Source organism: Adelges cooleyi, unplaced genomic scaffold, assembly GCF_023614345.1.
Source record: "Adelges cooleyi isolate 19-005CV unplaced genomic scaffold, UGA_ACOO_1.1 ACOO_flye_CR_arks_rails_tigmint_CR_PRNA_307, whole genome shotgun sequence".
In the NCBI taxonomy this organism is placed as follows: Eukaryota; Metazoa; Arthropoda; class Insecta; order Hemiptera; family Adelgidae; genus Adelges; species Adelges cooleyi.
In genome coordinates, this window is record NW_026095978.1 from 3,420,003 (window position 1) to 3,431,055 (window position 11,053).

The window sequence follows — 11,053 nt, forward strand, 5'->3', positions numbered from 1 at the left end:
AGACATTTTAGTAAGCTTTCGATTGGTATAATCAAATTAAGGGGACCTCTTCCGGAACATTGTTAAAAATTGACATAACTGCCGTCGTTTTAGGTCGGCAATCGGTCGGCGGTCGGCTGCTTTTTTATTGCTGGGTTGGGTTCGGCGGCCGCAAAACCCCAAGTGCCATTTTTTTAAGTTAAATAATATACTCTTACTGTTTTGTCGATAATTATAATATATTTTAATTATTTAAGTCGATATCGTATAATAATAATCGTCGTTGTTTGGGGTATATATGGACTGCCCCTTAGAATAATAAGTGTATTGGCAACACAACATACACCAACGCCATGACACTTTCTGTTATCAAATATTGCTGGCTCGTTTATGGCTAACTTCACACACGTATAAAAATATAATATAAGTAAATAATGTCTCAACTTACCGATGCATGATGCAATCTTTATTTGATTTTGTTTTGCACGAACGAATGACACATTGAAAAACCATTATAAGAAATTAAACGAAATTCAATATTTTAATTACTAACAAGAATAATTAAAATATTTTAATATAAAAATTTCGCTATCGGGTATTATCATATTACTATTTCTCCCATGACCAACCTAACAACGCTCTGTCTCTTTTTAACGATGTCGATATTCGGACCTCTCTCTCTACTATCAGTCCATTTCTTTATAGGTCTATGACAGGGCAGTTCTTCCAAAAAATGATAAGAGATAAGAGTTCTTCCAAAAGATAACACAATTTTTATTTTATCAGCGTGACCAACCCAGAAACACCAAAATATAAAATCACATTCTATCAGTCTGCCAATTCTATTAGAATAAAAGTAACTAAAATATAACTAACGTTTATCAGAGTTAACTGTTATCTCTAGAACTAAACGGCAATAATTCAAATGATAAAAAAAAATAACCGTGTTAAAATATATTATATTTTCTTAAATAGTACACATTTTTACGATACATTTATAATGACAAAAAACCAACTAGTTCATATGATAACGATAATAATTGGTAAATAAAATTTACTTTCGTTTCTTATTAATATTAAATTAATATTTTTATTAGAATTCTTTTTTAATTCATAATTCAAAACTCTTATTTTCACATAATATAAACTTGCAATATTTAATATGAATAACATAATATATTTATCAATTATAGTACCTAGCGACAAAGTTCATACATACACTATATTGTACTAATTTGTGTGACAATATTATTACATCCTATTTAAATAAAACTATTAATACAAGTAAATTATGTTTTACAGTATGATGGTAGTTGTCTGAAGTCATAAAAAGCTTATCGGTATGCTTATTCATTAGAGCGGTTCGATTCCTGAAACTATCTCTAGTCTGATTAAGTGTGGTAACAGGTATGGAGTTATTTTTTGTAAAATTGTTTTAATTGATTTAATCTCTATTATTTTAATAATTAACATTTCAACTTTTAACTTATTTATTAATAATATATCTTTCATTTTGAAGATGAGTCAAAGATTCTGGTTGAACAGTTCTCCTTCGACACTAACTGGAAGAAATAATTGTTTTATCATTTGTCTAAATAGACTAGGTAAGGAAAACATTCTAGATTTGTAGTATTAATACAAATATTGATACAAAATTAGTTTAATATCAATCTAAAACACCCTAATATAGGGTATTTAAAAAAAAAGAAATCAAATGTAAATTATTTTTCTTTTTAATAATTTAATTTACTATTTTCTAACATTGTTAGTTTTTGTACAAGAAAAATTGCATTTACTTGTAGATCTTACGTTTCATTGGTATGAGATAACAAACTAGGTCCACTTGATATATACCGGTCACAAATATAGTCTATTCATGAAATCACTCTTCCAAGTGTTATTGATAGATAATTTAAGTTGAATGGTATAAAAAAATGTCATTATCAATTTTCGTTATATTTAATTTCAACTTCACAATTAACAAACGTTAACATTAGTAATTCATTTAAAATTGGTTTTATATTATAAATATTATTAATATTATTTAACCATTTGTTGTTTTTTCAGCTAGAATGTGACCAGAGGAAGATTAAATGGACATATCATATATTTCTCCATGGACACTGTAATCCATGACGGATTTTTGACACTATATTTGAATATTTGTTGTTGAAGTTAATTGGATTTTGTGCAAAACCCCTGGAAGAATATTCTGTATCAGACTAACAGTATAAACGCCACCCAGTATTTCTGTTTACCTGCTGTTAAACATCGTAGTATCATCTCCAATCTCTTTATATTTTGTTTAATTTTATTTAAAAAAGTCTCATTATAATTTATTATTAATCAACTGTAATTCAGTTGTTTATTTATTGAATAACTTATTATCCTGTTTTCAACGTCCATATAAACTGTACTGTATTTATGACCACTACACTGATATCTCATTTGGCTAAATATTTTTAATTTTCAACTACATTAAAACAAAATTAAGATTGTTTAAATTTTTTTTTTTTTTGAATACTTGTATTGTTTGAATATTTTTACACTTTAAGTGTCAATACAAGTATCTTTAGTTTAACGATACTAACAGTATATTACTATTACAATTTTGACAAACATAATTATTAGCCTACCAAATAAATTATAAATGTAGCTTCTGTATTTGCTTATTTATTAATATTTACTTACCTTAATAACATTAAAATATTAATTTATTGTAAAAATATCTTGACCTAACTGATAGATTGAAAATTTGTAAACTGTTGTGAAATTATGTTGATGTTGTTAGGAAAAATTGTGTAGTCAAAATTTTGAATACCTAGATTAAAAAAAAAAAACGGTACAATTTTTTTTTTGCTAAACCAAGTAATTATACATTTGTAAATTTTGATGTTTAGTTTATAATATATACATTTTTAGTTAAAAAATATCTTTACTTAAGTATCATTTTATACTATTTATACTTTTTACCAGATTATTTTATGTGTTTTAAACTATTACATTTATTATTTCTATTATTACTATTTATTATTTATTTAAATGACTTATCAAACTTTATGAATTGTACTTTATAAATTATAAAATTGGTCTGAAATGTATACTGTGTTACTATAGGTAGCCTGATAGACAGGAAGTCTATATTGTTTTTAAGAAATAAAAGTTGTTTTTTCTTGGTTAGCTTAATTATATAGTGTGATTGACTAATTTTCTCTCATAATAATTTCAATTAGGTAAAATTATTTTTCAAAACATTTTTGTTTGTGTTATTTTACAACTGAAAACATGTTTTAATAACCACTTACTTTTTTGATAATTTTTAATTAAATAATATTTAATTATGATAAAAAAACAAAGCGTATTTAGTATATAGTATATATTTGTTTATAATTTTATTATTTAGAAATGCATTAGTTTTTAGATGTAGTTTTTGACACAATAAAGTAAAAGTAAACCAAATGTATTTTTTCTAAATCTGTTCTCATAGACACGTTTACTCTCGATAACGAGTGATTTGTATCTGTGTATTGTATTAAGTGATATTATATAATACGTTTAAACGAAGGATGTTTAACATATTGAATACTCTCTTTGAGTATACAATGATGTGTTCGATATAAATTGTATTATAAAGTCCAGATACCGTTATCTTTATTTATATGCATAGTATAATGTAGTAAATAATTATAGATTCAACATTTAAATAATAAATTAGCTTTAGTAAGTTTAACCCTTAACAATACCTGCTATTATCTAATAACTATAGATATATATAAATAATGTCTTGATAATAATTGAATAGTTTTATAACATATTCAATATTTTTGATATTTTCATTTTAGTCAGTTATCAATGAATCAAAGTATACAACTATTTTATTTTTAATAGTAACGCAGTTACATCTTATATGAATCATAATTCATGAAACACAATTTTGTAGCTCTACACAGTTTTGACCTCTAAACTTTAAGTTATCTAGATTAAAATAGTTTTGAATATTGAAAACCATATGTTCAGTTTTATTCAAATTCAACTATAAAAACTCGTAAAACCATGTAAATATGTTTTAATAACTAAACATTATATTACTTCATTATTTGGGATTTAATGATTTTCAAATATTTTTGATAGAGACAGTGATAACGATATTGGTTTATAATGGCTACAGTCTAGTAATTATAACTAGAGCCCTAGTAATTATAATTACCGACTGAAATAATAGATAATAATTACTGAACAATTATTTATTTCCTGTTTTGTGTAAAGGAATGAAGACACATTTGTTAAAACTATTGGGGCACTTACCTGAAAATAATGATAAATTAAATACCTACAACTTTTATACTTTTCATTGTTAACTACAATTTAGTTAAGTACAACTGTTTAACAGTATAAAGTTAGAATTATCTTCTACTAGTTTAATCTAGTATTTCTAACCAAAATTATGGGGGTATAGATATTCCTAACACAATTATACCATTTTTAATTAATGTTAAATAAAAATGGGATTATCTAATCTGTTTTTAAATGTTCACTTAGTTAAAATAGAGTTAACCTGACCGCTTGATATTCATTCTTTTAATTTCTGATTTGACAATTTTATTATATACATATTAGTGGAATTGGAAATAGCCTCATTAGTTTTCACATTAAATATGTCCATAGCTACGTTTATATCATTTAAATTTTCACAACTTCACCAATCTTAAGTAAATATTAACATACTTAAATCAGTCTTATTATAACTTATTAAACTTATTGTGGGCAAAAAGAGCTTTAACAGCAGATCTCGATGAGAACGAGATAAGAGATAAATGAATATGATGAGGTGCTGCAACTTGCAATTGTATCTATTTATTTTATAATATGTATTATTTCTATTTTTTTTATAATATAAGAAAAGTATACATTTCTTAATAAATGGAATGTAGGCAGAATTAATAAAAGAAAAGTTATAATATCACTTCTATAAGAAACAAATTTAATTGATAATAATTGTATTTCTACAAAGGCAATCGAGGTAAAAGATAATTAGCCAAGTCTTTGCCAGGCTTGTACAAAAATATTTTATTACTTTTCACTAGTATCTTACAGCATCACTTTAGACATTTAATTCTACTTATGTTTGGAAATGTGCAATATCAAAAATTCTTATAAATCTATGGATCTATGAAAATATAATTTTAAAAGATCTAAATGGAATATGGATATACCTAAGTAGGTATTCTAATTTCTAATAGATTTTTATACTATCTGATTATCAGAGTATTAATTAAAATAATTAAAAAAAAGCTTTATGTCAATATTGTCCACCGTAAAACGGCAGGACTTAATCCAAAAATTATTGAACTACAACAGAAAGCAAGTTCCTAGAACAGAAAAATATATATTAAACACGAGGGTACCATATCTAATTTATAAAGGATGGAACAGTACAATCGTTTGAAGAAGTTTTGCAGTTATTTAATTAAGATCTTTGTACCGTACCAAGGGTAGATTAACATTTATGTGATGAGTATTTGATACGCTCGCATTAATGTGTATCAATTGTCATATTATGCGATTTCTGGTGTAATTATTCATAAATTATTAATTTAACTATTCACTAAGTAAATGGCCATATTAAATGAATAAGTACATAGATTAATAAAATATGGGCTATGCAATCTTCTAACAAACAAGGACATTTTCAAATCAAGAGATAATTGTAAATTTGCAAATTTATATTGACCAAAAATTGTATCATATTTTTAAATCATATGAATAACTATTTCAGAACAAATTCATATTGTTTAGTTAGGTTTATATAATAAAAATATATACCCAGAGTAGCTTAATATAAACTAATTTCTGTAAAATATTAAGTGAATAATAATTATTTTAAAAACCTACTAATTGATTATAAATAACATTCAGTCTTGCAAGGTATTTTAATACCGATCAGTCTGATTTGATAATCTCACCAACATAAAAGCAAGTTTTTATTAAATTACATTATATATTTATTGAGTATGACGTTTATACGATTACGACCCAAGTTTGATCATTTTTATTAATACAACAGAATTGTTAAATCTAGTTTACAGTAATTTTATATTATGCCATATTCGTATTATCTACCTATTATCCCATGCAAAAGGGGCCGTACAACAATTTTTTTCTCTTCACGAGTCTTTATCTGGCAAAAGGTTCACTTAGGACTATAACCTTATAATGTATATATTGATTTATGTGGAAACTTGAAAATGAAATATGTGTTTGGTTCTAGTTATTCATGTAAGGTATTTAAACTACAAGTGTCATATGTTCCGTTATCTTGCTCTAATATATCCTTTAGGTACCAAATTTTGTTAATAATATATCTTCTAAAAGACAAGATTGAAGACAAAGCTTATAAGCTCCTACCTGTATTCTTTAACTACAGAATACATATGTAAGATGTGGTAAAACTAATTTATACTTGACAGCCAAATTCTGAAATCGTTAACTAATTTAAGTAAAAATAATGTTTTATTTAAATAGTAATATAAACAATTTGAGGGAAATTTTAATAAAATTATTATTATTTTATACCAAATAATATTAAATTATAACATATACTTATATGATAGGTATATACTATAATATAATGTAATTTATTATGAATTTTACGTGTATAGTGTATACGATTTAAATTAGATAATTGATAAAGATCTAACTACAATTTGCAATAAAGATAAGAACCTAACTAAAGGCAATGTTTTTGATATTAAAATACGAAATATCTCTTGGCGGGTTTTTGGTAAAATCGATGTTGGTACTATCTGTAGTATTACACATTTTATAGGTTATGTAACATTTTTTTCTTATCACGCGTTATCATTTTTTGGAAGAACTACCCCCAACTCCTACGAATCTGTGATAAGCGATAGCGGCTCGACTTGTATCGCATCGTCATCGAAAGTTGAAACACATTTTTGATTTTACTATAATTTTATGAAGTACGTTATTAGGCAATTGCAATTACGGCTCGGCGAATCAAATAATACTGTAAAATATAACTCATTTTACTGGCTGAAATCTTTGTTGTGCTGGTTTGTATGAGAGCGGACTCGCTGGACTTCAAGAGGTATTTAAATGTAGCATGCTAACAGTGATTTGCCTTTATATAGTAAATGAGATAATTAATGAAACGATTGTGGTAAAAAAAAAAAATAAAAGCGGGCAGCAATCGAGAACATTGACATTCCATCATGTCTTGATTGCGCGCTAAACAGTATGAATGTGGTCGTTTTTGCGTTCACCAATATAACATAACTGAAAGTACTGAGATTGGTGTGAAAACGACAGTTCATTGTTGTGTACATGCATTGAACCTATTCTGTCGATAAGATAGAACTTTATACAAAAATATATGTCAATATAATGGTTATAAATGCCAAAGGTTAAGTGAACTATGACTATTTAACGTTATGCAAGTGCTCATTCAAAAGAAAATTGAATTGCGTTGTTGTTAATCTAATAGGTCAATAATTAAAAAAATTGCATTTACTTAAGTATAATACGAAGGGATCAAGTTGATATCAACAATATCTGTTGTCTTTGGTGTACTGTCATAATATTTACCAGGAGTGTGAAAATGCCGTTTTGCATTAACCAAGAATCGCTAAAAAATTTTCCAGAAAATAATACTGATCTACACGACCGTTTATCTGAACTCTGTCTTCTCGCTGACTGTGCCAAAGTGCCCGGATACCAATGCTGGCAGACACATTTATCCGTATGACCGGAGATACTTTGTTTCCTCCTACATATTCATGATCAGTGCTGCCATAGTGACGGCCGAAGTAGACATAAGGGGTGTACTTCATGATGCTTCCTTAAAGCCATTGAAAATTTAGCCAATGCAATGACTAAAACAATTATGTAGTACCTCAGAGCTACTTTGGAAAATGATAGTTCTATTTAAATTGTAACGGCAGTTTTCTTATATTATTACTTTTTATAATACATAAAAGATTTAATTAAATGGAAAAGACTTGAGGTTTTTTAATTGAAATTTATTTAACAAGAACAACTTGACATGTGTGTGCCGAGAGTGACAACAACTATTTTAGGTACAAATCTAAAAAAAATATTCGTAAGGCGTATTGTATTGACCGGGATTAGGCCTTATAGCTACTATGCCTATTTGGACTATTTTAGATAACATATAATAATGCTGTAACAGTGTTACCTACTATAACATGATCTTATTTAAAAATTAAAAACAAACTAAGGTATAAAATTTAAAATTATCATATTATGTAAAAATAATAAATTAACAAATTTTGATTACAAAACAAGATAGAAATATAAACGTGTAACAATAATTGTGACTGTATTACATATTGTAAATGATAGTACGGATGTTAAAATTTAATTGTTAACAGTTTAATGAAAAATTTTATTTTTAACATAGAAAAAACTGTTAAGCAAACTTATGGTTAAATATATAGTAAAGATATAAAATCTACTTGAACCCTAAACCATAGAAATTATACACTTTTTGCGTACACGTGTTACGACAACAATGTTGTCATCTTCAGCGCTAACAACAGTAGTAGTGCATAATTTCTATGGTTTAGGGTTCAAGTAGATTTTATATCTTTACTATTAATTTTTAACAGTTCAATACTAAAGTGGTCAAAAGTAGTTGGCTTTAGTTATTTAAAGTCTAAGTCAGTATCTTGTTTAAAAGCATTTATATATAGGTATATTCAAATCAGATAGATAATTTAGTTTTACATTGAACTTTTTTTTTCCTGGAGTTGCTATAGTGAAGCGTCTCGGTGCTTGGGTACCTCAAAACATTTGACAAAACACACACACAATAATCGCGTAATAACTTGAAATATTTGAATTACATACCGATGTACTTTATATTATAATGAGGTTAATATATTTTCAAAATATTTCAATCTCCATTGTTATCCCAGATAGCAATTGAATATTCTAAGAATATTTTTTTAATATTTCACAAAAATATTGTGAAAATATTCTGTTATTAAGTTATAATAATGTTTTCTACACATGATTATAAAATATTAGTGAATTTATTTTCTACCAATATTAGCCACTAAACATTTTAGAAATATTAGCAGCTTAACCTTACATAGTTATAGAAATTGGAATAAGGAAATTAATAAAAAAGTGAACATAGTCTATTCTCTTTTTTTTTCAAACTAATCTAATTAATCAATTTAAAACAAATTGTAATCAATTAAAATAAACATATAGTCTTAAGATTTCTAACATTATTTAAATCTGACAAGGTACTTTTATAAAATAGGACAGGTTATATAAAATATAATAACAGATATCTAATTTTTTTGCTTTGTTTCTGATCTCTAAATTTCGCATGAGACATCCACACACTCGGTGGTACTTCAATTTCTTTTTCTGTAGTTAATTTATATTTGATGTGCTTACTAATAGAATCTGAAATTTATACCAAAAAAAAAAAACTGAACAATTATAATTTGAATTGACTCTGCAGTATACATCTATAATCACAGATATTCATACCAATTATAACACGGTGTAGAAGAAGCTCCGAAAATGGTTTTTTTTTTTAAACCAACCAAGGAATAATCCATAATACGGCGAACACTAGTCCCCAAGTCGATTGAAATCAATAATGATAATTTAGTTACCTAAAAAGAGTTATAGAAATTTTACACTGATAGCAAATCTGTTTAAAAAACTCCAATAATGAGCATTGCCTTTCTCAGTTGTACGTCGATTAAACTACAATGCTGACTGCATTCCCAAACGGGTGCACAATATATTGACGGGTGGCCAATTTATTGATAAGTGAATTTCTTGTCTTGATTTTTGCTGCCGCATTTTGTAGTAGTGCTTTAAATGTGAGGGCTCGATCTAGTGTTATCCCAAAATATACTGGTAGCTTACTATTATGGATGGTTTTCCCAAAAAAAAGTACTGTTAAGTCTCTATTGGCCTCTTTATTATTAAGATGGAATGCCGTTATCATCGTTTTAGAAGGGTTTGGTCGGAGTCTCCATTTTTTGAAAAATTGTTTAAGTAGGGTAAGATCAGAAGTTAGTGTGTCCTCAACATCTTCGAATTACTTACTTTGTGACACTATACATGTATCATCAGCGTAAGAAAACTTTTTTGATACAGTATCTGGCATATCATGGACGTACACATTAAACAATATTGGTGCTAAAATAGAGCCCTGAGGTAAGCCGTTGTTGAGCACACGTGTTTTGCTTTTCTGTCCTAGGAAAACTCGAAAGTTCTGATTACCAAGTATTGTCTCAATATAACGCAGCAGAACTGGGCATGGTATAGTTTTAGTTAATTTCCACAGCAGTCCATTTTTCTAGACAGTATCATATGCTGCAGAGAGGTCTATAAAGGCAGCTCTCGATTTTAGTTTATCATGGAAACCTTTTTCTAAGTGTGATGTTAAAGATAGTACATGGTTGCAGCAACCTCAGTTTGGTCGAAAGCCTGCTTGATACGATGGGATTGCTGGCTCGATGAGTGGGGATATTCTTCTCAAGACTATTAATTTATGTAAAAATAAATGATGAAGTAAAAATTACCAATGTTTTTCTGAAATTTTGGTCTTCGATAATATGAAATTCGATAACATTTAATTTATCAAAATTTGAAATGGGAATAAGTAAATCCTACATATCTACGAGTTCAACATTAGCCGACATATGAGAGTTACTTGTTGCCAGCTGATTTGAATTTGACATTAAGGGACGGCACCCACCAAAGTAACGTGATTAGTAATATGACTTTAATACATAACTATAAATAAACCAATATCTTTTTGGAAATTAATATAGAAAATCAAAATGAATATAGACAAAAAACAAATTTATACCATTGTTGAGTGTAGATGTTACCTTCACTGGCTTCATTGTGGCGAGGTTGAGGTCTGGTTGGTATACCAACTATTGTTGCCATATTTGATGAATTTAAAGTGTTTGAATTCAAATTTGACTGCTGTTGAGTAGAAGGCGTTTTGGTCCACTTGGAATATTTTGTTCGCTTAAAATACTTCCAGCTATGC

General features: G+C 27.2%; 1 long non-coding RNA gene across 2 annotated transcripts; it reads left to right on the forward strand.

Moving 5' to 3' along the window:
• The first annotated feature begins 701 nt into the window (after positions 1-701).
• LOC126839687 (uncharacterized) lies at positions 702-2,365 on the forward strand. 2 transcript variants are annotated; one of them, XR_007685944.1, is made up of 4 exons: positions 702-1,022; positions 1,282-1,386; positions 1,499-1,583; positions 2,047-2,365. It is a non-coding gene; the product is annotated as an uncharacterized LOC126839687 (long non-coding RNA). The 2 variants fall into 2 exon arrangements; XR_007685943.1 differs by lacking the exon at positions 702-1,022 and having other exon boundaries at positions 1,164-1,386.
• The last annotated feature ends 8,688 nt before the right edge of the window (positions 2,366-11,053 follow it).